The sequence below is a fragment of the Equus asinus genome, chromosome 26 (genome assembly GCF_041296235.1).
Source record: "Equus asinus isolate D_3611 breed Donkey chromosome 26, EquAss-T2T_v2, whole genome shotgun sequence".
In the NCBI taxonomy this organism is placed as follows: Eukaryota; Metazoa; Chordata; class Mammalia; order Perissodactyla; family Equidae; genus Equus; species Equus asinus.
Window position 1 is genome coordinate 16,222,512 of NC_091815.1, and position 27,453 is coordinate 16,249,964.

Consider the following 27,453-nt stretch of genomic DNA (forward strand, 5'->3'; position numbering starts at 1 on the left):
GGTGGGTGTATGCTGTGTTAAGGAAAAGGAGCAGCGAACACAGCAGTTGTAGCTTCCGTCAGTTGACGGGCGGCCTCCCCTGGCACCAGGTCTTCCGTGGAGCATGGGGTCTCCCCTGGTGGTGGAGACAGGCCTCGGCTTCCCAGCCCTGCGCCTCCAGACTGAGCTGTTTGGCTAGTTCCCTCCTCAGCATATCGCAGGCAGAACAATTTTTGGTTCCATAGCTGTTTGGTTGGGAAAACAAGCCTGCAGTTGCCAGTAAGGTTTAGAATTCGCCTGCCAGATAAGGGAATGTCTGCGAAGACTATTTTCCCTCTTGGGAGGCAAAACACAGATGGGGGAGTTAGGAGTCTTACAATATTTAGCTTCTACATTGATGGTAGGAATTCTGCCGCGTGGATGCTCACAGTTTCCGAAGGCCCAGCTTAGCATCACTGCTGAAGGCCTCCGGTCGGGAAGATGGGTGAGGCTGACTTTCCCCGGGAAAGCGAGCACACCAGCTTGTTCTGGAGCTTTCCATGCTCTGTACCTCTTGAGGTGGGGAAGGAGGTCCTGCAAGGGTGCTGGCCATTTCCCCTTGATCCACATTGGGATGGGAAGGGAAGGGATGGGAAGGATGAACCACCATGCTTGACCCGGTGGGAGACCCAGGGGAGAAGCTGGAAGCGCTTGACCTTCGTCCGAATGTGGCATGGCCGTCCTTTCTTAGACTGAGGAGTAGGCCACGACGCTGGCCTCGCCAGGTTTTCTGCCGCTGAGGCGGGCATTGCACGGAGTTAATCACATCAGCGTGTCCTGGGCCTCAGAGAAGATAGAGAACAGTGACGCACTGTTCTTGGGATTGGCCATGAGAAGGCGGGGAGATTTTCCTGCATGGAAAATGTACATCTTGGAATAATTTTGGGATCCTGTGAACTGGAAGTAGGGTTGGAACTTTCTATCCACGAGCAAATTCTGTGCCTTGTAGACCAAGAAAGGGGACAGGTCTCAGAAACAGGCGGAGAGCGCGCGGGCACCTCCTTCCAGGCTGCTCGCTGACTGCAGCCCCAGAGCACAGGGCTCTCAGGCCCCGGAGGGACCCTTCCTGTGCGGGCTGGAATATGATGAGCTGGTTGAGCCGCTGCTGGCCTTCCGAAGGGACCCGTTGGGGTCTTCCTGCTCGCTCTCCTTTCCACCGGGGCCCTCCCAATCCTTTGAAGGGGACGCTTGACTTTTTAAAGTCTCACGTGATGTTATACAATGCATCTTGGGGACATAGACGCCACCCTGAAGCGCCTTTCCATAGAAATTCTGTATCTCTAGGATCCCAGGTGAGCTGTCGGTGACTGAACCCCTCACACACATCAGAGAATGGTTCACTATCCCGCCACAATCTACATTTCCAGAGAAACCCTCGTAGGGACCAGAGGCAGGGCCACGAGGTGTGGCTGTCTGGCTCTCTTTAGCTTTATCCCTTGGAAGGTCCCCACGTTTGGTCATGAGGCTCAGTGCCTTCCAGAAGGAAGTGGCCCTCAGAGACCACAGGCCCTTCGCCCCCTCTGACAGACAGTGGCCCCCGGTGCCCAGGGCATGTTTGGGCCCCGGACTCAGGGTGCTGGTCTCGCTGTGGCTCCCGCTGTCCTGAGGCGGCCCGGCTATCCTGGTGCAGACGTGGGTCCACAGCCTCCCTGTAGTGGTGATCACCTTGGCTGCAGGCTGCGGTGGTGGCACTCTGGCAGGACAGGAGATGGCGGGACAGTTGTGATGTCTGTGTGGTGATGATGACAAGCCCTGCATATATGTGTGGGGCTGTGTGCCGTATGTGACCTTCACCAGGAAATCTCCAGGCTCGCGGAGGTGAGGATCCTTGCAGCCTCCTTTGCTGAGTGGAGTTAGGAGAGAGAGGTCCCGTCGCTCTCACTTTGCCTGAGAGGAAACCACACTGGGACAGCTGGACTCTGAGGGGCAGAGCGGAGCAGGCTCTGGTCGAAGCGTGCTTTGGGATAGCTCCATCCTCACCGCTTCCCTAGAAGGGACATACTGTTATTAGCTCCATTTTCCAGACATGGAACTTGAGGTCAGAGAAGTGCAGTGGACTCCCTCACGTCACACAGCCGGTGGATGGTAAGGCCATGGTCAGAGCCTGTTTCTTTCTGGTTTTGGAGCCCGAGCCCTTGGCCATGGTGCAACCCTGGGTACAGCCTTGGATAAGATAGACAAGCTCCCTGTCCTCGGGGAGCTTCTACTGTGAGGCTAGGAAGCAGTAAACAAGACAGCCACGGATAAGATGATGTTAGAGAGTGATAAATGAGAAACTGTCTGGGCTGGGGAAGGGAAAGGGGGAGTGGCTGTACTTGAGAGGGTGTAGGTGGTCCGTGATGGACCTCACCACCCTGAGGAAAGCACCATGGAAGTGAGAGGTCTGAAGGACATGGAGTAGCCAGCCAGCTAATGGTCTGGGGGAAGAGCATTCCTGGCAGAGGGAACAGCAGGTTCAAAGGCCCTGTGGTAGGGAAGAACTTGGCATGTGTGAAGGACAGAGCAGGCCAGAGCAGGCTGGGTAGAGCTGATCCCATTGAGAGGGGCCACTCAGCTCTCGTCAGTTGCAGCCATTTGGAGATGTGCATTTGGAGATATTTCTAGGTCTTCATAGTTTTTAAGGAAAAAGAAGTTAAAAAAAAAATCTGGTTCTTTTTTTCCCTCCAATGTTGGCAACTCATTTAAGTTTTAAAAAAACTTTCTGCAAACACTGGTATATCTGTGGTCTAGATGGAGCTGCAGCCTGCACTTTGTGACTCTTGCCCTCAGCACTGAGCAAGGGTCACACACAGTGGCATGCAGTAAGCACAGGCCAGTGCTGACTCTGAGCTGCCTGCAGAACAGCCTGGGGTCTGGAAGTATGTGAAGTGCAGAGGGGCGAGCGTTTGCAGGTCCCTGCACTCTTACTGTGGGAGGTGGGTGACAGCTCCTGGACAGTGCCTGGAGGGGAGGCGGCAGTGGGAAGCACCCATCTTCTGGGGATGGGGTCAGCAGGCCCCTGTGCAGGGCCTGCATCCCACCTCGCTCTCTATCTCCCCAACACCTGAGTTCACGGGCGCCTGCCTGTGTCTAATATGGCGACACGGTCATGGATGAAGTTCGAGCCCCCAGGAGTGAGCGATGGGAGCCCTGTTCTCATGCCAGTCACAGGGCTGCTCGGCGAGTGCCCCGGCCTCCACTGAGTCTTGATTGGGTCCTCATCATGGCTGCCCCACTTACTCTGCTCACCTGTGTTATGGGAGGGGCAGTCCTGACCCTGCACCCGCTGCCTGGAAGCTCTGGGCTGCAACTGGACATGGGTGGCCTGTGCTGACCCCGGCATGAGGCGGAAGGACAACATGCTTCCTGTTCTGGGAAGGCCACCTGGTGTACGAGAGAAAATGGCAAAGCTCTCAGCCCACCCATTGCCTGTCCCTTCCTGGTCCTGTGACCCTGCTCCTTCCTGCAAAGGTGACCCATGCCCTCAGCTCCCCAGAGAGGCAAGCAGGTGGCCCAGCCTCCCCTGAGATGGGGGCAGACCGCCATACAGCCGCCTGCGGGCAGGGTCCTGTCGGGGGCTTGGAGCGAGCGCTGGCACAGTCCAAGTGCCCGGGCAGGGGTCGGCTCTGCCCCGGCCTCATTTCCTCTTGGCCCTGCCTGTCTCCACTCATCTCTCTCCATCCCGTCCACATGCAACATGGAGTTTCTGCGTGTGTAATATTATTTGTTTTTATTTCTGTAATCCCTTTATTGTTTGCACAACTGCTGTCAGACTGTTGCCTGCAAGTATCACAGGATAATTGCAGAACGCCTGCATAAGTAATTTCTTATGAAATCGGGCCTTGTCTGCATATAAAATTGTTCTTCGTGGCTGCATACGTGGCCTTCATTATACCGAGGCTGTTTACCCGGCTCGCACCTTCCCCACAGGCCCCAGGAACGGGAGGGCCTGATGCTGGGCAATAAGGAAATACTCTCCTTATGGTGTTTTGGTCATATGACATTTCTGGAGGGTGACAGTTGGTCCGACGTGGTCAGAAAAGGCCCTGCCCTGGCAGGAGCGGAGGCTCGGGCCCGGATGGGGACCGGGGTCGGCTCTCCAGGCTGCTGGGGAAGGCCAGCGGCTGATCCGGCTCGCGCTGGGCATTTCTTCCGACCACATTTCTGTGATATTAATGGTGTGTGGTAGTGAAAGAAATGTGTTTTATTCTCGAGTCTAACCCTGCTGTTATCAAAGTAACTTCCAGCTTATTAGCGACAAAGGACTTTTCTCCTCTCTGCTGCCCTGTTCGCCGGGGCTTCCTGAATTAAACTGCTGTTTCCTGTCCTTTATATGCATGACCACATCTGGGCAGCCTGCTCACAGCCCCGCTGCTTAATAACAATCACCTTCCCTTTCAGTCTCTGTTGATTGTTTCTAATTCACTCTGACAGATAGTGCCTGACAACTTGCCGGCTTTTCCCTCCCTCCGTGACCTGAAGTTAGTCACAGCACTTATATAGTCTGTCATTTTTAATATTTGATTTCATTTTAAGTTATGTGTTTTACTGAGAAGATGAAACCAAAAAAAAGGGGACTTGTAATGGAACATAAATTTAACCCTTCTCGCCATCCGGCACCAGCCTGAGCAGCTCTCCCCGGGTGTCTGGGTGGGGACTCCTCCTTCTGTAATTCTGCTGCTGCTGCTGCTGGCTTTCCTTTTCTTGTCTTCTTCCTTTTTGCTTCTTCTCTTTCTTTCATTTGGAGAAACAAAAGCTTCATGTCATATTCTTTCTCCTTAATGGTGCTTGATTGGTTTACAGAGCTAATCCTGCGCCTTCTGCTTCGCGACCAGGTTACAGTTGAAAGATCTTTTGGGGTTTTTACTCCGGAGTGAGGGAGGCAGACAAGGGGCCCGGTGGGAGTCTAAATGACCCACTTCAGTTAAGGTGTCAAAATGTGAAGTTGGGGGCCGGCCCGGCGCAGCTGTTAAGTTTGAGCTTTCGGCTTCAGCAGCTGGTGGGTGTGGGTTCAGATCCTGGGTGCAGACCTACACCCTGCGCATCAAGCCGTGCTGTGGCGGTGTCTCACATAGAAGAACTAGAAGGACTTACAGCTAAGTTAAACAACTTCCTACTGGGGCTTTGGGGGGGAAAACTGCTTTAAAAAAACCATGAAAGAAGGTGAACTCGGTCTTTCTTTTTGGACATGCTTTCTTTGTGTGAGGTGGTGGGGCAGAGGAGCACCGGCCCTCCCTGGGTCTGGGATGAGCCACTTTGCATGGGGCCTTCCAGGGTGGGGACCAGGCCAGCAGCGGGTTGAGGCTGGACATACACTTCCTTCTGAGTTTGCCCCAGCGAGCAGCCTTGCAGGGCAGCATCCTTGCGGGTGGGGCGGGGGCCCGCAACACTCTAGGGTCTACTCCGCCATGACTTTGCCTTTGTTTGTCACTAGACAAAGGCTCCTGTGTCCCTCTTGGCCCTTCAGAGGTTGAGAGCTGTGAGGCTGTGCATTAGGTCAGCTTTGCAAATAGACACGACAAAACAAAAAAAGAGACACGTTAACCCATGACACCCCACTTGCACTGCTGGCCTTCTGTGAATGTCCGTCTGTCCCACACAGTGAGGCATGGGCAGCTGAAGAAGGGCAGTAAGAAGGATCTGAGATGAATCTCAGTTAAAAAAAATTCAGCTGTGCCGGGGCCCATGGCCTGGTCTTCTGTGCCCAAAGCGTGTCCCACGTGTGAGCTGCCGCTCTGGGGGCCTTGTTCCTCCAGAGGCTCTGGTGAGTGTCCCTTTGACTCTGGCAGCCACAGCTGTGCCTAGAGCAGAGGTGTGCCAGTCCTGGGAGCGAGGCGGGCGGGTTCCTGGTGAGCAGAGGGAGGTGAGAACCAGCGTGCTCTTGTAAAGGCAGTGTGCTGGGGTCCATAAGCACAGGCTGTTCTCTGGGAGCCGCTCTGCAGGGAGCATGGGGCTTGGCCGCTGAGGAAGCCAAGGGCCGCCCACAGGCAGATGTTCCAGCTGCGTCTCTGTGGTCCTGCTGCCCCTGGGTCCAGGCCTGTGGACCAGGGTCCTGGGTGGGCCAGTCACGTCCGTCTTCTCCCAGCTACTCCCACGATGACTCTTTCACTGGAGATTTTTCTTTGCCAAGCCAACCCTTTCTAGAACCTGGGTTCTCCCTCTCCCTCTGAGCACTGTGGGTAAACGGAGGAAATAGCTGCCATCTAAGAGGAGGCACTGTTCCTTTTGCTGGTCCCAGGCTTCCCATCCCTATTTCCCTCTCCTGCTTCTGAAAGGGGTGGAAAAGGCGAGAACAGCTCTCTGTTTTGCAGCGCCGCTTGTATGTTCTGAAATTGTTGTCTTTGTTTGAGGCATGCTAATTAAAATAAAAAAGGAGGATTATGTGCAAAAAGCAAAGTGGCCACAAACCTTTAACTTTATGTAGGAAATAAAGATCTGTGTATACAACGGTGCAGTATCTGTTAGGTAAGGACAAAATGGCTTTTGTCTTTCACTGACCCAGATGGTCTTTATGTGCCAGGTAATGGGCCAGGCGGGAAAGGAAAGAGGGGGAGAGAAGTATCTGGTTTTTACTTCCATATCTCTCAATAGTTGCAACCTTCCATGGGAGACCAGGCCTTCCCTGACGTGTGTGTGTGCATGTGTGTGACATAGACTGCCAGGAGCCGCCTGGCAGTGATGTGGATTCTTACAGTCTGGGATGATCCTCACACGTGCCCCAGCTCAGTGTTTTGGGCTAAAAGGATCCAGTGTCATGAAGAAGAACAGAGAGCCCACGGGCCACCTTCCTTCTGCTTCTAGGAGGGCAGTGGAAAGAGGCTTCTAAAGAAGGGTCTGTATTTGAGGGTTAACCTCCAACAAGGCCAAACTGTGCTTTTAATCCCCTCAAAATGGACTATTTGGTATTATTGATTCTTGTTTTAGAGTCAGAGAGAAATTTGGGGTTGAAATCAACTAAAGACTTTGATTTGGATTTTGTGCTGCCAGGGTCCCCCTCTTGCCAGGAGAGTTGGGGCAACCCCATGGAATTCTAGGCTGACGGGTGGAGGAGACAGAGTATGTCCCATCCTGTCCTCCATAATCCAGATTTTCTGTGGAGCGAGCATGGGCAGCAAGCTGGTTCAGTTAGGATTGGGCCTGGAAGGCCCTGAAGGGCGCGCTTTCCCTGGAGGCAGCGATGGCCGGGGTTGCACATCAGCGCGGCCCCGAGGCCCGTCCCTGAGGATGCAGGAGCCCAGGCCTGCAAGGCTGTGCTGCAGAGAAGTAAGGCGTGTGCTGCTTCAGGTCCGTGTGAGTCAACAGAAACCTGTGGAGCCCTAGGACTCTCTCTGCCACCATCCTAACAGCGAGGGGACAAACACACAGAAGGCCACAGCACACAGGGACGCGGCCAGGGCACCTCCGAGATCAGACAGGGAGCCATGCATTCAAACTTGAGAGGGAGGCATCAGTTAACAGGAGCACTGTGGCTAACGACAGAGGAGCTAAGTATTGTTGTGAGCATACTCGGCTGAGAGAGGAAAAGTCAGGCTCACTCTGTGGCTCAGGAAGAGCTGCGTGGAGAAGCTGGTGCTGGAGCTGGAGCTTGGGGACCAGGAAGATTTTCGTAAATAGAGATAAGGAGAAGGCAAGAGAGAAGTTGCTTGAAGAAGGTGGGAATTTCCTGGATGCATTTACAGCTGGGGGTGGGGGTGGGAGTGGGGGCAAGTTTGGGGCCATGCTGAGGTGGCCATTCCAGGTGGGGGCAGGAGAGGGGGAGACTGGACAAACCAGGGACGGCATTGGTCTTGGGGAATGACAAGTTGCTAGGTTTTGCTGGAATTTAGGATATAAGTAAGAGTGAGTGGAGGTGCAGGTGGGAGCCCGATGGGCGAGAAGCTGCATGCCAGGTTAGGCTGTTTGGGCTCAGTTGGGATGCATCCAGGCAATGGGCAGCCGAAGCACGGCGGCACTGTCTGATGCTGAGCTGGGCCGGTGGCGGTGGGAGTGGGAGGAAGAATACACCCATCAGCCTGCTGCAAACCTGGCTGCTGCCCTGCTGGAGGCTGAGGCTTACAGTGACCTCAGAAAGAAAGAGGCAAAGCAGGGACAGGGCTAGGTTGGGGCGTCCAGACTGTGTCCAGCTTGCCCACAGTGCATAGTTGCAGGCAGCTTCCCCACACTCTCAGGCCAGGGCCATGGATTGTACACAGCAAGTTGGCCTTTAAAAAAATAATAAAAAAGGGATTGCCCTTTAACGCCCCCCCTTATGTTCATCGGGTCGCACACATTTTTCTTTTCGTACATATACAAAAGATGCACTTTGGGTTATACAAGGGGTATATGCCAATGTCAAGAGCAGGCAAGAACAATGGAACAATTAGCAGATTCATCAGTTCTTCTGCTTATACTTCAATTCCAAGCGTAAAATGTTAGTTTGTTCAACTCTCTGCTTTATGCCTTGATCACAGTGTGAAAGTGTTGACTAAGCTTAGCTTCCTGGTCAGAGGGTCAAGACCCATGGCTTTTAAACATGCTTATGTGAAATCCAAACATTCGTGGCCGCTGGTGATCTCGAAATCAAGGCACAACTTATGAAATGAACACGTAATTATCTTGTTTATTCAGGGTATAAATAGAGTTCGTGCATTTTAAAATTTTTCTTCCTGATAAGGACTTCAGCCAGCATTTGGTCCTAGATAGCCTTTTCCACCCCCTCTCTCCCTCATTCCTTCTCTCCCCTGTTTGTCTTTTTTATCCTTTCCCTCCTCCTCCCCATTCCTTCTCTCTGTGCTGTCTTTCTTCCTCTTCCTCTTTCTCCTTCTTGCCTTCAGAAGGGGAGGACTTGTTGGAGCTCGTGGGGCTGCCCCTGGAGAAGCCCGTGCGCTCTTTCTTGGAGCACTTCCTGCTGCCCGTGTGGCACAGGCAGGGTGGGGGCTGCGTCCCCAGGGAGGGTGTGGAGCGCTTGGATACATCCTTGCCACTTCCACAAATCCAGGGAGGGGCTGTTAGGCCTGCATCTGCCTCTGACAGCCCAGCTGGGGACCAGATCCAGCAAAGCAAGGCCTCCTGTGGATGAGAACTTCCCGGCCCAGGGTGGGGGTTGGGGGGTTCAGTTTATGCTGGGAATGACTCCTTAGCTCCAAGCCAACACTTTTCATCATTCACACACCTCCCTTTTGATTTTTACCATACCGAGTACCACCTGCTACATTGTAAACAATATTTTTTTAAGAGGACACACTTCTTTTGATTAAATATTATATTTAGCTTTGTCCTAAATAATATCTGTGAAATCGCTAGTTTGATGTGCCAGTTATATATTTTTTCATATTAAATGTTAGAATAATTACATAAGTATGAATTTTTTTAAAAAGGAGTTTTTCTATGTGTCACCTAAAATCATCTTGTGTGTCCTAGTGGTCTGCGTGCAAGCCTTTGGGCATTCCTGGGTGGCCCTGTTTGGAATGTTTGCATCCAGCCAGGGTTTTAGGATCTAGCTTAGATTACCCCATGAAGCCACTGCCTCCCTGACCCCTGAGGAAGCCCCTTGTCAACTCCTCCAGCCCCCAGCAAGTTCTCCTCTGATCTCATGGCCCTGCCCTCAGAATTCCTAACTGTCACGTAATCGCACACTGCTCCGGGCACACCTGACAGGGCTGTGAGTGGTGCTCGGCCATGCTTTCTGACTCTGTCACTTCCCTTCTAGATTGCAAGCCTCCTGAGAGTGGACACCCTGCTCTTTTGTGTCAGCCAAAGTGACTGATCAATTGAGCTAGCTGTCTGGCAGTCTCTCTATCATCTATGTATCTATCTATCCATCCATCCATCCATCTTATATCTATAATCTATCATCGTCTATCATCTATCGTCTCTTATCCATCCTTCCATCCATCTTCTGTCTATCTATAATCTATCTATCATCTCCTATCCTCTGTCTGTCTTCTATAATCTATCCATCTATCCATCCATCTTCTATCCATAATCTGTCATCTTCTATCATCTGTCCATTCATCCATCTCATACCTATCCATCCATCCATCTCTTATCTATTTATCTTTCTGCCTATCATCTATCTATCATCTGTGTCTATGTATCTGCAATCTATGTATCTACCTACCTACCTATCATCTATTTTCCCTCCCTCCTTCCCTTCTTTCTTTAATCCTATGTGATGAGCCAGGCACTGTTTTAGGCCCTAGGAATATAGCAGAGAACAAAACAGTCAAGGTCCCTGCCCTCATGCAGGGCATTGTAGTTGGAGGAGGCAGGCAATAGACAGACAAATAGATGAAGAAACCAGAAAGTTATCTGTAGGGACACATGTCATACAGAGTATTAAAATGGAGGGATATGAAGCCAAGAGGCCAGGCATAGCTGAGACTGAGAGATCAGAGAAGTCCCCTCTGGGGAGGTGACATTGAGTCAGAGTTCTGAAGAGCAAGTCAGAGCCCTGTGAGGATGCAGCAGGACTTGGACAGGGCACACGGCTCATGGAAAGGCCCGGAGGCAGGGGTGGACTTGATGGCTTTGAGGCACAGAAAGAAAATTCAGATAGAAGGATGAAAAGTTGCTTCCAACTTTGACAAGGATAAGTGTTTCCATTTCACAATTCCTGGGGGCTACAGCCCCGTTGCCATGTAAGAACACCCAGCCCCTCACCTCTGAGAGCCCCTGTGTCACATCCCTTCTGCTGGGGAATTGGGAAGCAACATCGTGTCGCTCCCCTGCAGGGTTGGCAGCCGAAGGGGAGCACACCATGATGAGGCTACCGCTGACATGCTAATATGTCATTTTAATCTTGAGTGCCAGGTTACTTTCCAAATGAAGTGTTTCAGGCAAGGCTCTAACTTACATGAAATAAAAGAGTTTAATGCTAATTAAATATCATCTGACTACTGAAGCCATATTTATTGATAGTCTAAATGAACATCATCCAGGTGGATGGACTGGCAGCATGTCCCCACTAGAAAGGCACCTTCGAGTCATGAGACTTGCATGCCCCTCACATGGCACGGCCCAGGGCACGGCAGGGGAGCCTGCGGTGGCCCCTTCAGCTCTTCCTACCAGGTGGATAGATGAGCGCTTAGAATATATATTTGATTTGGGAGTTCTGGGGTGGAGTCCACACTGCTTGTTTTTAACCAGAGCCCAGGAAGTGCCAATGACGCTGGTCCTGCTGCGCAGTGAGTATCAAGAGTCTAGAACAGACAAGGGGTGAGCAAACTCTGGACCGTGGCTCTGACCCTGGCTCCTGGCACCACCGATCACGGCAAGTGACAAGCACGTGTGGAGTCTCCCATTTTACTGGGCTCGCCTACCACCTCCATCTCTCCTTCCCCCTTTTCCTCCTTTCCTGGTCTCAGTCCTTCCTGCTGGTCCCTCTTGTCCCAGCGTTGTGGTCGGCTCTCCCCAGGCTAAGAGTGGTGACTCCTCATGGCTGTTAAGGTCTTCCTACAGGGTTCGACCTTCCATCTTTGACCATTTGCCTGGTTTCCGGTTGTCTGATCTTCATGTCTGGTCTCCTGACCTAGGCTTGGAGCAACTCAAAGGCAGAGCCTCCATTTCCCTCCTACTGCCGTGCCTCCAGGGTTTACAGATTCTTCTCGTGGTGGCAGGGAGGGAAGATGGACTTCCTGACCCTCTGCAAAGAGGGACTTGCATGGGCAGAACTGGCTTCAGCAGCTACGTGTTGGTTGAGCTTGGTGGGGTGGCGCCTGGCACATGAAGTCTTAGTCTTCCTGTCCACCCTCCAACTTTCCTTTGGTGTAGCTTCTCTTGACCATGTCTTCCCTTTCCTCTGACCAGCAGCCTCTGAATGGTACAGACCAGGGCTGCAAAACTCTAATGCTGCAGGGACAAGAGCATCTCCATCCATGAATGAGGATGTGACCCCCTGGAGAACACATGGCCTGGTGGTTGCCCATGGGAATGTGGGTCTGGTGCTGCTAGACCTTTGGATTTTTAAAGGGAAGTCAGCAATCTGGATTTCCATATGGAGCTCAGCCAGTTTTTGCAAGTTGACAACTCTTACATGTTCTTAAATTGCCACGTGAGCCCAACTGAACACGTGTCAGAATTCGGCAAGTAGACCTTAGGGTGCAGCCTCCGGTGCTCCCCGACTCTGGGGGTGATTCTGTGGATCCTGCTGGGGGAGGCCCGCGGGGTCCCAGGGAGGGGGTCTTGTTGCAGGTGCTTCCTCAGCCCCTCAGCCTTGGGGGCAGGGGGGTCACATGGAAAGGGCTTTGAGCGCTCGGAATCCATTCTGCAAGAGCGGGCCCTGATGTGGCTCTGAGGCCTCAGGAAACTCATGCTTCCATACCAGCTTGTCTGCATCCACCTATAATTAGCATCTGAAATTTCTAAATGAACTGCCTAATCAAGTAAATTTAGCAAACTTATTGTGAAGCGTTACTGAATCCTCTCCCTCCAACTGTCCACACAGACATCCACGCCACCTTGCCTGCCTTTGCTATTTGCACCCGAAGCTGCTTACGTGTGCTGTCTGGCAGCCACGCAGGCTCCCATTTATGTGATCTATAATGAGTTTATTAGTGTTTCACTGCCTTGTTGCTATTAAGTTTTATCAGTTTCAGCTTCAAGAGCACAAGGTTAAATTTTCAATAGAGTTTTCGCAAAGTTTAAGTGGGATTAAGATTGTTAAAAATATGTCTAAATGGTGGAACCATGCATTTAGTTTGAAGATATTGTTTCTGCCCACTAAAGGATTTTGATCTCTTATTTATAAATTTAACACTTTTCTGATGTTCGGAATGGCAGCACAGGGCTGGTATTTTATTTTTGCAAACTGAACATGAATGCATTAATTGTACAGGATCAAACTGAAGCTGTATCCGACTGGGTCTGACTCATCTGGGATGGGGCAGCCCCAGAGGCTGTATCATGGTCCCAGGGTGCCGTTATGACTGGCTGGTGCTTCGTCCTGATAAATAGATATTATGAAGGAAGAGGAAAAAGTCTCCCACAAATGACAAAGGGATGAATTATGATAGTGTTTTCTCCCGGTACCATATTATCTTAGGTTCCCCTATGAAAATGTGTGCACGTGTAATTGAATATTATTTACCTGGCCCCCATCTGTAATTCTTGAGCGGTCGTTTAGGAGGAAACCAATTCAGGAGTTTCTTTGGTGACTGCAATCAGAATAAAGTGGTTCCACTTTTAGGTTAAGAGAAAAAAACAGTAATAGGCTGAGCTGCTATTATGGAAAGTTTATTATTATTGGTATATAAGCTAGCTGGGGGCTTAAGCACAGAGCAGTTGGATCATTTAGCTAGCTCCTGGATCCAATTAAAAAAAATCTACGTTGTGTCCACAGCGGGGGGATGGGCATCGCTGAGAAAGCCCTCGGTCGCGGTGGTGGCACACCTGTGGCATTCTCTCGGTTATATGCAGTTTGGGCTGCAGAACGCTCTAAATCCCTTCATTACTGCCTTGTAGAAGACGGACACTTCAAGCGGTTCTCCATTTATCTGAGATTACCAGTTAAACTCGTTAAAAAGCAACTAGGGCTTGTTCACTCCGTTGGCGGTGGGGCGGATTTGGTGTTCCTGGGCGACAGTGTGGCTTTGATTAGTGGAGTGCCACACTTTTTAGGGGAAACCTTTTCTAACTTAATTTATGACTCTGGTGGCATGGCGTCTGTGCTAGGGTATTACGTATTGCTCCAACTATCGTACCTGGTGTCAATAAAGGCGCATTTAGGGAAATCTGAAATAAAACTCCAGGGTGTTTTTGTTCTGTGGGGAAAGCAATGCACCATAAACATTTTGGGCTTGAGCCAACAGCTTTGCCTGACGGTGAAGTCACTGCAGTATGTATAGATTGCTGGTGGAACACTATTTGAGGAAACCTGTATTTTATAGACTGTCACTTTTATGCACAATCCAGGCAAAAGAAAAAAAAAAACTAATTTAGCCAGCAGACAGTATTCCCTCAAATGAGGATTATGAAAAAAATATTTACCAAAAAACAAGCTCTAAATACCGCTTTTTAGTTAATCATTGTTACATCAGTCATCAATATCAATACTTAATAGCAACCTGATAATGTAGCCAGTAGGTGAAACAGCTATTAAAAAGTGTAAAAAAATGATTAATCAGGAGTGGGGGGGTATTAATGCTCTCCAATTATTTAATGATAAGTACGTATTTTTGAAAGTGTTTGTTTTTAATAATCAACTGGAATATTAGTTTGCAAAAATGTAATTGCTTCTTAATTTTGCATCTTCGCTTCTTTGTGCCGGGTACAAAGGTAGTATATTTCTGTAGTTATTGTTTGCAGCACTCCGTGTAAAAAATCACGTTCATTTCAAGAAGCTGTTATGGTATTGATTCTGGTAAAGACTTCCATTAACTGACCAATCTAAATCTCATAAGTGATGTCAGGGTGGTTACGCATTTGCTTGGTTCAAGCATTCAGCCATTATGTTAGAATGCAGGCAGTGTCTGAATATGGCTGTTAAATTATTTCTAAATACCGAACCAGAACAGCTTAACAGTTCTGCAGTTTGAGACTGACACAAAAATGACAATCTGCCACCTCTTTGTTTTTTAAATATTAACGTTGTATTGGGATAGTATTTTTGGAGTAAAAACCTGTGGCACGAGAGGATAAGTGACATAAACAAAGGCAGCTGGGCTTCATGAAATAATGGAACAATAAGGCCCCTGCAGCCGGCCTCATCACTCCAGTATGTTAATTAGCATTCTGTTGTGGCCGCAACACTGAAAACATGTAATCTGTATTGGTGTACAGTACAGCTGTGAACACACATTCTTTTTTGTGAGTCCCTGGAGTTAGCCTTGCCATTGGCATATGCGTTTGGGCCAAAAGTCAAGCCACCACCACTAAAATAGCACACTATAGCAGCAAAATGTCATTTGTCTTTTTTTTTTTCTCTCCCCTCAATGCCACATGCTCTCCAGTGATGTAATCCAGTATCTTTGCATCTGCCCCCGCTCTGTTTCTGCAGGAGGGTATCTGGGGGGCTGCGAGGCCAGCAAGCTGGAGGGTTTAAAAGGCAAGTGACCCCCAAAGGGTCAAATTGAAAAATCACTTTTCCCTTTGCATTATTTGTCTAAAAATATTTTTTAAAAATGCACAGACTCTTAAGTGTCATGGACCCAGGAGCTGCTGCTTGTTGCCTTGGGGGGAGGAGGCGGGGCAGCTCATTCGTAAGGAAAAAGAATCTCAGTAAACTTGACCCTTCTTTATCGTCTCTATTCGGGACGTGATTCACAGTCCTCACGTGTGTCGCACACACTGGTGTAGGGTTTGCTCTTCCCATTTCAGAGCTGAAGAAACTGAGGCTGAAGCATGGTCCAAAGATGGACCCTAATTGCGGGGCCTTTCTGACTTCTGTCTGCTCGCAGACGTCTGCGGCTGGAGAGAGTGAAAACCACAGGTCGTCTTGAGGGAAGGGGCTGGCGCAGCGAGCAGAGGCAGCTCGTGGCTGGAGCAGTAACTCCGGCCTTCAGAGGCCCGACTCAGAAAGGCCCCTCTTGTGTCCTCTTGTTGCTCACGTGTGGCCAGCCGGGAGCCGCCCCTGGTACTGCCGGGACACGGCCCCGGGCTCTTTCTGATGCCAGCTTTAGAGACCAAGGAGAAGATGGCGTCAGCCTTGTTGTCATAGGAGCTGGACTAAGTGGCCAAAACCTGCTTAGATTTTTACCTGGTAGAGTTTGGCTTGAAAAGTGAAAACAGTTCCATTTTGATTTTCCCTGTTCCCAAAGTATTTCAGCTTTCTTTGTGTGTATGTGCAGCCTCCCCAGCACAGGACACTTATACACACACACACACACACACTCATACATATACTCTTGTTCACGCAGTGTATATCCCTTTGCAAAATAATTTTTGAATCAGAAATTACATTGGCTAGCACTTTGAATGTATTATAAATCCAGATAGGGACCATCCAGTTTTCCTACATTTCAGCTTAATTCTATCCACCCTCCCACCACCATCTGATCTGACTATATACCAAAAGAGATTTTAAAAAAGCAAAAACAAAACATCCCTACCGAAACAAAAACTCCCACCTGGCTCGAACGTAACTTTCAGATTCTTCGGGCAAAGCTTCTCATCTCTTTCTGAAAAAGAGAATGAATACTTAGCTCCAGATTTTTCTTTTAATCTGCCTCAAAGCTGATTGAAAAATTACCCTCCACCCCACAAAGAAAACACAGCATCTGGATCACGGTGCCGATCCAGTTTGGTTCTGCTTGAGGACTGGAGAGGAATCAGATTGCCTGGTGTTTGGTGACGTGAGCCAGCGTCCACCTGGGAGCAGACGAGGTTAAAGGTTAATAGCACTTGCTGGTTTTTTATAATTCCAGCAGAACGGAACTCTTTTCCACCTGCCTGGCCCCCATCCTGAGCCCCACGCCCAGCCCCAAGGCCTACAGAAAGGCCTCAGCTGGTGTCTGGCTGGCCTCTGAGGTCAGGCAGGGCCGACACTGAGATTTTAGGTCTCTTGTTCCTCTTTTCCTAGAAATTCAGCCCCCCTCCCTTGGTTAATGGCTCTTTAAATATTGAAATGACTGGAAAAACAAAACAAAATAAAATAAAATGCAGGCTGTCAAAGAGATAAGAGCAACAACAACAAAAATGTTGGTATCTTTTAGAATTTGTCTTCCTAGTGGTAAAAGTATATAATTAATAGGAGAATTTTCCTCCAGATGTGGCTATACTATAATAGAGCCTTATAAATGCTACAGAAAGAAAAATTGCTTGGAACGAGGGCGTCCTCAATGAGAGCACACCTGGGTCTGACAAAGATTGCATTTAGGGACTGCTGTGCTATCGCTAGCAGAGAAAGACCAAGGCTCCGGGAGCAGCTGGAGAGAAAGCCCCGCAAATCTGCATGCAAATAGCAGCACATTGTTAACTTAATCAGATGCCGAGGAAAAGATGTGCCAGCACCGCGAGGATGATCTAGACGCGGAGGGAGAGCGGCCGGAGCTGCCATGGGCGCTGGGCTGGGGTGGGCCGGGAGCAAGGTGCTGCCGCTGGGCCCCAGCCCACCCACTGCCTGCCTGTTTGCCCCGGCCTGCAGGCAATTGATCACAGAATGCCTGATTCGCTCTCTGAAAAGATAGAAATCATGGAGTATATTTCAATTGGAGGGAAGCTTTATTTTTTTTTTTATGGTGATATAGGTATGGGCATTATTTCGCCTGACTCTATAACTCCAATTAAATAATATTTCTGCTTAAATATCCGGGTACACGAAGATAAGAAATACTGTCCCAGAGTTTATAAAGAAAGACATTTTTTCATTAAAAAAAAAAGAGTAGCTCTCTATAGATTGAAGTGCTGGGTATAAATTGTGCCTTAAGAAGTGGAAGACACCTGTTATTTATATTTTATATTAATATTAATGGAAATATATATTTTAAATCTCCTCCATCTTTTAGTCTAGCACCATAAAAAATAAAAATACTATTTAATCACCCACAGCTTAATAGTGCCTTAGTTGTTTACTGCCATCGCACTAATTGCTCTGTACTAATGTGTTTTTCTGTGATATCCAGTAGTGCTAAGAGAACAGAGATCCATAACCAATTAAATATACTGTTTTTTATGTTAAAAATCTATCTGGTGAGGCTAGAAAGGGAACAGAAGCCGCCCTTAAGAAAGGCGCGTTGGCACCGTCTCGGTGCCCAGCAGAAGGTGCCCGCATTGCCTCTTTTGCGCAAAGACAAAGAGGGTAATTTTTTTGGCAAGAAAACAAACCCAAGGAAAACACAACAAACTGTTTCCTATTTTTCCCCTCCTGCAAGTCCTCGGGCTGTTTCTGTGCTCTCTCTTCCGGGGAGGGAGAGTTTGATTTGGGAAGGGAGCAAAGGGGCAGCGGCCGGGCCACCCCGGCTCGCGGGCGCGGCGACCCCGCAGGGCGGCCGGGAGGACCGAGGCTGGCCCGGGGCCCGGCTGGGGCGCCGCCGCCCGCGAGCCGGAAGGGCGCCCATTCAGGCGCAGGCCGCCCCGGGCGGAGGGTTAATTGAGGAGCATCGTCGTTGGTTCCAGAAGGAGGGACGCGCTGGAGATCCGGCCGCGCGGGCGCGGCTCCGGCAGGGAGGAAGGTGAGGGGAAATTGGCCATAATAGCGTTCATCATAATTACCAAGGACGGCGGGAGTGACAAAGGAACGCACGGCGAAGACGCCGCCTAGGCCCGGGGTGCCGGACGGCGACATCACTGTTCGCAAAGCAGAGCCGCCGCCTGCGTTCGTTGGCGGCGCGCCCGCGCGGCCGAGCGCTGCCCCCGCCGGCCCGCCGCCTGCCAGCCGGGCCGCCCCGCCGGCGGCCGCACTTCACCTTCCGAGGGGGAGATAATGAGATCAATTAGAGGCGCCGTCGCCGCGCCGAGACAGCTGCTGGCGCGGGGTCATCACCGGCGGGGCTGGGGCGCGGGCCTCCGCTACCTGCGCTCTCGCGGCACCCAGAGCGCATGGGCCAGGACCCAGCACCGCGCCCCGCCCAGCACCCACCCTCCCTCCGGGGCTGCAGCCCAGCCGTGGCCTGCGCCCTCCTCGCATCCTCTGCCCCGGAGCTCGCCCCTTGGCCTGCAAGGCGCGCTGCCAGCCCAGGCTTGGGGAGGGTCCCTGGGCCAGCGCCAGAGCATGTGCATGTGTGCGCGTGCGCTTGCGCCTGCGGGGGTGGGGCGGCGTGAGTGTGCCCCGTATGTGTGTGTGGGTGTGAGAGTGGGTGAATTTGAATGTGCGGGGGGGGGGGGAGTGTGTGGTGGGTGAGTGTGTGAGCATGAGTAGATGAATATATGCGTGAGTGTGCATCAGCATGTGACCACACGTGTGTTCATGAGTGTTTGCCTCACGTGTGCTTGCCTCATGAGTGCTTATGGCACTGAGGGTGTGTATGTGCATGTATGTGCAAGCTGTTTGCATGTGCGTGGGTGTGCATGTGTGTACAGATGTGCATGTGGATTGTACCAGTGTGACTGTGTGCACACATATCTGTGTGTGTGTATGCTTGAGGTTTGTGCATGTAGCTACCATAAGTGAGAGCCATATGTATGTGTCAGTGTGAGTGGTGAGTGTGTAATGACTGCGTATGGGTGTGCATGTCCACATGGGAGTGTGGCCCATGTGCATGCCTGTGCTCTCAGGGTTGGGGGTGGGCTCTGTGGGCCCTCCCCGCCCCCCGCCCTCCTCAATCCCCTGCCCTCCAGTGGCTCCTTGATGCCAGGTTTCCTTGTGGGCCAGTTGTCCCTGAGAGCGTGCCCGGTGCCGTGTGTCTGTGGTCCGTGCTGTGGCATGCCCCACCGTATGCACCTGTTTGTTGCCAGTGCTGGTAGCTCTTGACTCCTGACCCCATCTCTGTGTCTTCACCTCTGTGGCTTTGTCTTTGTGGGCTCCACCCTCGTCCACCACCTCTGAAGGGCGTGGCTCCAGGGGCGGTGGGGGTCTCTGATTTGAGCACACTATGCCTCCCCCTCTGAGGTGTCCGTCGTTCTCCCCGCCCCCTCCTCCCCCCCCCCCCCATTAATATACCAGACAACAGGGCTGGGCCCGCCCGGGGCAGCACAGCCCCATTGAAGGTGAGCACTTATTGAGCACCAACTGAGTGCTCCGTGCTTTAGAGAACAGAGTGAGTGAGGGCCTGGAGAAGGGTAGGAGGGCCACGCTGGCCTAGTGGCAGCTAACTTGAAGCCTTTGCACTCTTCACATCTTTGTGTGGCCCTCAGCTCAACTGTCCCCTCTTCAGAAAAGGCCTCCCTGACCACTGTACCCATCCAGGGTCCCCTTTCAGTCCCTCTCGTTGGCCTGTGTGCTGTCCTCATAGCACTTCCTGCTGGAGTCACCATCGTCCTGCTCCCTTGGTTGCTGCCGGCCTCCCCTAGTGAAGCCCACGCTCCCTGAGGCCAGGGCCTTGCTGGCGTGGTCACCGCGTTACTCAGCGCTTGATGTAGTGACCAACACCCAGCGGGTGCCGGGTGAGCCGGCCAACAGAGGTTTGTGGGCCTCTGCTACCTGGCCGGTCCTGGGGTCCATGGGCGAGCCTGTGGCAGCCAGGGCCTGCCCTGTGGGCTCACAGTCCTTGACCACCCTGGGATGGGGGCTCCCTGAGAGACTGTCGCTGAGAGACCTGACGTGGCCGACACCAGGGCAGAGAGTGGAGAAGAGGGGCTCCAGATGAGCTGGTGCAGCAGCAGCCCCGGTGGGGACAGGCTCAGTGCCTGCGGTGAAGCCGGCAGCCCCTCCAGTCTCCGGATGTGGCAAGAGTCCTGGCTGGGCCTTGTTTGGGCCCCACTTAGGGAACTGGTGGTGTGGCTTCTCCCGTGCCCAGACCGCTCGTGTGGCCACACCCCTGCATCCTTGGGGCCAGGAGAAAAGACCCCTGGAGTCCAGCCTCAGCCCTGTCTCCATCCTTGCTGGGCCTTGAACAAGGGCTTTGACCTGCTGTAACTTGATCTTCGCGTCTCTGGGTTGGACTGAGAGCACCCGGGGCCTCAGTCTGTGCTGCCGTGGAGCCATGGAGCAAACTGTGGGGTGGGGAGGCTTCCTAAAGAGAACAAAGCAGCACTTACCGACCCCATCCTTGTCTCCTCCTTGACGTCCCTTCTGACGTTCTGTGTCTCCTGACACTCCCAACATGACATTCCTGGCACAGGACTGGGGTGGTCTCTCCCCTCCCGAGATGGCAGGAAACTCCAGGCCATTCTTTGAGGCTCCCCCTTAGATCCAATTCTGTCCCTCCAGGTCTGTGCCCTTTCCTGCCTCTTTCCATCCCCTACGTTGCCCCAGCCTTGGTCCCTTGGGCTCTCGGTGAGCAGACAAAGTGATGGGGAGGAGGGGACAGTGGAGAAGAGCCCACACAGATGGGCGTGCTTTCTTGTGGGAAGGGAAAGAAGGAACTGTCTAGAGCGTGTTAAGAGGGTGGAACGGCTGGTCTTCTCACCTCCTGGGGGCAGAGTTCTTGTTCTGAATTTGTTTCTACTTCCCTGACCTCCGAGGGCCTGTTGTGTGCGAAAGCTGTGCCAGGTGCGGCAGGAGGCAGGTCTGGGCCCGTCTCCTCAATGCCAGTGCCCTTGTGGCTCTCCGGACTTCAGAGTCCTGGGGTGAGGGGAGGGGCAGTGTCTCCAGCCCCATCAAATGCCCGGCTAGTAGGGGGACCATTGGAAATAATGTACGTGCAGCTCCTCCTTTGAAAACCTCCTAGAAATATAATTTGAGATATTAAGACTGTTGCTTTTGTATTTTTCTTAAACATGAGCTATTTTGAAGTTTGTGCTCTCTTGACTGGAGCTTACACAGTATTGTGGAAAGATATGAATAAGATGTCCCCACTCCTCCTTTGTCTAGGTGGTCACGGGTCCACCTAGTGAATGTGGGGAGCCCCAGGCTGGGGTGGGAGGGAAAGCTACCTGAGCTGTGTCCTGCATGGCCTTATCACGGACAACGGCCCCCAGGTCTGGCAAAACGCCTTCTCCATGGAGCCCCCTTCCGCCTGCGCAGGCCACGGGGCTACTTTAACTTAAATAAACTGTTGAATACCTTCTGTTGAGTGGATTCTTGTTCGCGTGAAATGGGAGGAGCATGGGGCGGGGCATGTGTCATTGTCAGGAGGTGACAAGGGGGAAGGGTGGAGGGGTTTTGGGGTGAGGACCAGAAAAGGGAGTTGAGGGCTGATGAGGGGAGGGCCCCTGGTCAGGGGGAAGGGAAGAGGTGCCCCGGGATGGGAACGGGGTGCAGGGCTGCGGCAGACGGTGCATGAGCACGGCAACAAAATGTCGCGGAATCCAAGCTCGCCCAGCCCTTGCTGCAGGCCTGGGACGAACGACAACTTGGGCACTGAGTACTTTCTCGGTGCCAGAAACTGTGCTCACTGCCTTACTTGCGTGTCTGCTTTCGTCTTCCCAGCAGCGCTGAGCAGGGGCCCGGGAATGGTGCTCCGTGGATGAGGGAGTGCAGCTCCAGGGGGTGAAGTAACTTGCCCAAGGTCACCGAGCCGGGCAGTGGTGGAGCGGGGCCTTCAGAGTGAGGCCCAACACCAAAGAGGACCTTGGGCATCGAGCAGCTCCTGCAGGGGGCTGAAGACCCCCAAAGTAGACGTGAACTCAAAATGTAGCCCCAGGGGCGAGGGCATTCTTCCAAGAGGGCCTTTTCCAAAAACAGAAATTTTTGGCCAGCCATCAGCCTTTTGTCCCATCTGTATGTGGCCCAATCAGGCAAGTGTACCCCTAATTAGCCAGCGTAAGGCACTCCTGTTGCCCGCACAGAAATCGTGGGCTTGATGTTGGCAGGCAGCTCCGTCCATCACATCGGAGGCCCAGTGTGAGCGCTGGAGATGGGCTCACCTTGTGAATGTGGCCTGCGGGGCGTTACCACCCAGCCAGGCCTGTCCGCCCCGAAGAACATGGTGGTTGGCCCTACCTAGGAAGCTTCAAGGCCAAATGAGTCTGAGTTATGAGTGGCCAAAAAGAGGTGAGGCATCGAGGAGCCATAAATATTAATTTTTGTAGTGCTCTATAATTCAAAAGTGACTCAACTGATTTGTCTCAAACTCTGCAGGAAGACTGAGCTGTGGCCTCAGCCATGAGCGTGGCAGACCAGAAGGAATCTTGTGTCCTCAGAGCTTTAGCCTTAAGGCACTGGGAGCGAGCAGTGCAGTGCTCTGGCCTCTCTGGAACAGCAGCTTCATGAAGGCGGGGTGTGGGCCATTTTCCAGAAGAATCGTGTCTGGCTGCTTCTCCGCAGGGGCCTGCCCTGTGTGTACCCGGGTGCTCCACACGGGTTTCTACGGAGCCAGCACAAGTCCCGCCCCCGGGCGAGCCCACTTCCCTTGATTAGATCAATGCTTCTCTGCATCTGCCGTGTGCCAGGAGCTGTGCTGGGGACTGCACACCGACGAGGTCCTTGTTCAAATGCTGGACAGGGAGAGGAGTGGGGACAGAAGAGACACAGCCAACCCAGACATGTGCAGGACAAAAGAGGGCCGTGTGACAGGGAGGGCTGCCTCAGTTAGGTGGGGTGGTCCTGAGAGGCCTCCCCGAGGAAGTGACCTTTGGTAGGAGATTTGCAGAATAAGATAGAACCAGGTGTCTAGACAGAGGGGAGCCTGCGGGGGCACAGGTCCCGAGGTGGGAACAGGACAGGCGTGCTGGAGATGCATCAGGGAGCCAGAGTATCAGAGACGGGGAGGGACCGGGAGATGAGGCCAGGGTGGAGGGTGGCCCTGTGGGTTTTGCAGGCCTGGCGAGGGGCTGATTCCCAGGGCAGCGGGTGCCCTGGAGGGTTTGGGCAGGGGAGTGGCGGGATGTGATTTACTTTGTCAATCGGCTGCTGTGTGGATGATGGGGGACTGGGTGGAGAGGACGGTGGTAGGGAATAGGGAGACAGACGGGAAGCTGCCGGGTCTGTAGGGAGACAGAGGTGAGCTAATGGACACATGCAGGCCCTTGGATTCCGTCTCTTGGCCCCTCCGCCCCCATCCAAAAATCTTTAACGTGTCAAAGCATTGCTGAATAAATCCCCATGAAGTGTATTACAGGAGAAATATTTCTTATTTAAATTCCTTTGTTGGAAGAGAGCAAGCAGGGAGAGGAGAATGCTTTCCTTCCCTGGTTTAATTCTCATCGGATGGCCATGTGAGCCATTTCGAGTAAAATGGCCCTTCTTTTCTTCCCGTTTTGGCTGGTATGCTTCCTCACTTTCCACGGGTTGCTCTCTGACCTTGCCACCCACTTCCCGCAAAGAGCTCTGTGCTCACCACCCCTTTTCCGTGTTAGGGCTACTGACGTAGTTCTTAGAAGAAAGTTGTCCGGTTTGAATGAAGCATAAACATGTGAGCTGCGTGGACTGGGCACCATGTAACTCCTCGCACGTCCCACGTGCCGAGCTCTGCCTTTATGATTGGGCAAAATTTTGGCAATGGCAGCGGTCCAGTGTTAGCCATTCATTTCCTCCAAGACATTTGGGTAGAAAGTCTACAAAACAATAATAGATCAATACATTTAAATTAGAACTTTCAAAAATTCAATAATGGTATTTACAAATTAATAAAGCACTGTAAAGAAAATATCTGCACTTCTTTATTTAGGGATACAGTTAATTTTTTCATTGATTAAGCATTCTTTTGGTGGATGGGATGTGGGCAGGGACTTTTTTTTCTGAGAAGGAAGTCCTGTGTGAAAGCTAAGAGTATGTTTCTAGGCCCACACATAAGTTCCTGATGCATGGCTCAGACAGGGGACAGTGTGGGGGGAGGCAGTGCAGCCTGGCTCGGTAGGAACTGCGCAGAGGCGGGCATGCACTGGAATACGTGCAGTGCCAATGGTTTTGGTGGGGCTGGAGGCGGTGGCAGGCATGGAGGTCCCTGTGGTGGCTCTGACTTCAGAACGTCTTGGTGCTCGCTGTGTCAAGGAAATTTGGTATAGGAAATCATCATTCATCAGACAGGAATCAGGGAGCCATTCTTCTTTGTTCAAAAGAATTCCCCCTGGAAATCCTCAAAATTAGCCAACTTACTCTGGTGCATCTGGAATAAAATGCAATTTCCCCCCTAAAAACAATGAATGCAGCTCAAATTTTCAGGTCTGTACCTACTGCTTCAAGCAAGGTAGACCTGCCCCTTGCCTAGGCCTGGGGTCTGCCTCAGTGGAGCAGTGAAAAAAACTAGGAGACCCTGGAGGTAGCTGCGCCCTTTGGCCACTCTGCCAGTTGGACAGGCATGCAGCCTCAGCTGTGGGTGCCCCTGCAGCCCCACTGCCCACGGCCACTCACGCTCTCATCCTTGCTTTTTTCTCTTCCCCGCCCTTTCTTTCATAAATGTTGATTGAGTGTCTGTTGTGGACCACGTACTGTGCGTGTGATGGCAGCATGGTGGTGAACAGGGGACAAGGCCAGGGACCTCTCACGGACACACCACCCTAGGGGACGGCACGGGGTGGATGTACAGTGCTTTTTCTGTTGAATGATCTCGTGGGCCAGGCCTTGCACTGGGTGCCATAGGGGCCTCAGTCATGGCTGTGGATCCTGACACAGAAGCCGAGATGCGCGCAGAGACCATGAAATGCGAGTGGAGTGTGAACGTCAAAGGTTCGTCCTCATGCGGTGCTGGGGGGATGGGAGAGGAGGCGTGCCTTAGAAGGGGCACCGGGTGCGGGTTAGAAAAGGTGACTCTGTAGCTGGAGGCGGAGAGGGAGGAAAGGGCCTCACAGGGGCAGGAACAGCCGGAGGGAGGAGAGGATGGTTGAGTTTGGTGACCGCCCAGAGATTGAGGGCCGTGATGGTGGTGAGGGTCGTGGTGCCAAAAGGGGGCAGGGGCAACCTGTGCAGGGTATCACCTGCCCTGGGAAGCAGTGTCAGTTCCTGGGAGGGAGCGGTCTCCCATTGGGTGCCCTATGGGTGTTCCCTCTGAGCTGGGTAACTCAGTTAGTACCCTGGTTGTGATGCTGGGTTCCTCCTCTAGTCATTCTTGGCTATATTCTGCTGTGTTGTCATCATCGGTCTCCCTAACTCCACTACCAGCTGTGTGTAGTTCCTAATGTGGTGGTGGCTCCTGCTTAACTGCAAGATAGACTTCTACCACCTGAACTTGGCATTCAAGGCCTTCTCTGCACTAGTCCCCACTAGGCATCCTTAGCCTTCTGACAGACCCCTACATGGCAAGCTGCCTTCTCCCTGGGTCTGAGTGCACACACACTATCCACCTCACACCTGGGCTTCTGCTGGTCCTTCTGCTGGTATCCCACCTACTCCTCCCCAGCTTTCCAGACTCAATTGTTCAGGCCCCGAGGCCATTCCACCTCCATCATGAGTGTCCCTTGGTGTCTGAACTCAGAGCATAGGTACTGCCTTGGGATTCTTTTGTGTTGTTGTGGACAGAGCAACATGGTCCCAACTGGATGGGACCATGGGCCCTATAGAGCATAGTGCACTTAGTAGGACCTCAATGCCTGAGGGAATGGCAATCCCTAGGTCACTGAACTCACAAACGGTTTTTGGAGATCATGTGGAATTCTTTCTCTGACCTATTTCTAACTTAAACTGTGATAAAAATGTGGCTACAAGCATTCTGTTGTCAGCTGGTGTCACTTCCAAGGCTCTCCACTTCCTGGTCTTGTCCTGCCTTCCTTGCTTCATCTCCCACCCTCTGCCCTTCCCCTCTTCATTGTCACTCTTTTCTATGTCACTGGGCACCTCGGCACTCCTCGGCCCTTGAATTCTCTATGCCTTTGATGGCTTTCTTTGTCTTAGAAAGCCAGCCACTTATCCTTCTCACACCCCCCGAAAACTCCTATTCATCCTCCAAGACCCAGCTGAAAAGTGATCTCCCTGTGGAAACCGTTTCTCCCTGCACAGTGGAGTTAGCCCCTCCCTCAGCTGAGTTCCAGATCTCTGTTTCTATATAAATGCCTGCCGCTCCTGCCTCTTGTCTCTCCTGACACATAGTAGGTCCTCAGTCAGTGTTTGCCAACATAGTATCTGTAGATTTGTAGAGAGTACCTGGTCCACAGCCAGGGCTAGAGACATTAGGTATTTTCTTTTAAGCTCTCACGAACAGTTTTTGGTGGAAGAAACTTGGAAATTCATCCTGCATCTCACTGAACACTTGTACCACAGGGGGACAGTGACAGAGCTGTCTGAGGATCAGTGGCGTGTACAACAGGGGACCGCTTCTGAGGGCTTATCCAGAGTCACATCTATCAACAGTCTTTAAGATAGCACGCCGACCTCTGTGTGTTAAGGTTCTGATAAAAAGATGCAAGAGCAAGCAGTGGCCAGCAGGCGTGGTTTTGTGTGATGTGTGATGGAAGCGTCAGTGGGGACACTGAGAAGCGGTGGTTGGTCAAAAGGGGACACCGTTTGTACGTATCCCCCCAACCCAGTCCTGGCACAAACCCTGTCCTCACTTGTGGGCTCCGGCGCCCTGTGGTCAGCACCTGCCTGGGCCTAGCATGGTGGCCTTGCCTGAGGGGAGCCTGAGAGGTGCCTGGAATGTGGGAGAAGGCAGGTGCTCAGCTGTGAGCTGCTGAGGGAACCGGCCTGACACCCTGGAAGGGACCCGTGGCCACAGCCTGCCTTTGAGTAGTGCTCTGTGGGGTGGAGGCTGAGGCCCCGCAGCCCTGCTTGCTGCTGCCGAGCCTGGAAGACCCCATTTATGGAGGGCGGTGTGGGGGGGCGCTCGAGAGATGCCCGCTCTCCGCCTTCTGTGGCCCATGGCAGCCAGGGACCCACTGCTTCTTTCCAAACCCTCTGTCACCGCTTACCGCAGGCTCCGTTCCCCTCTGCTGCTGAGAGCAGCGATCCCAATTTGGAAGCTGTGGAGGCCGTTTTTCACCCACACTGACATAAGCCGTGACTCTTGGAGCCGATGACACACTCCAGATAAGGTCAAATGCTCACGGAAAGGGACATTTGTTGCCTCTGTTGCTTAATCCCTGTTAGCAAAGAAGCTGCAGACACTAATGGCTCGTGGGGTGTGCTGTCCT

The 27,453-nt window shown here is 52.2% G+C and overlaps 1 protein-coding gene across 8 annotated transcripts in view; it reads left to right on the forward strand.

Annotated features, from left to right (window-relative positions):
• ZNF536 (zinc finger protein 536) overlaps positions 1–27,453 on the forward strand; it is a 420,556-nt gene that overhangs the window by 112,984 nt on the left and 280,119 nt on the right. The gene's annotated exons all lie outside the window — the stretch shown is intronic.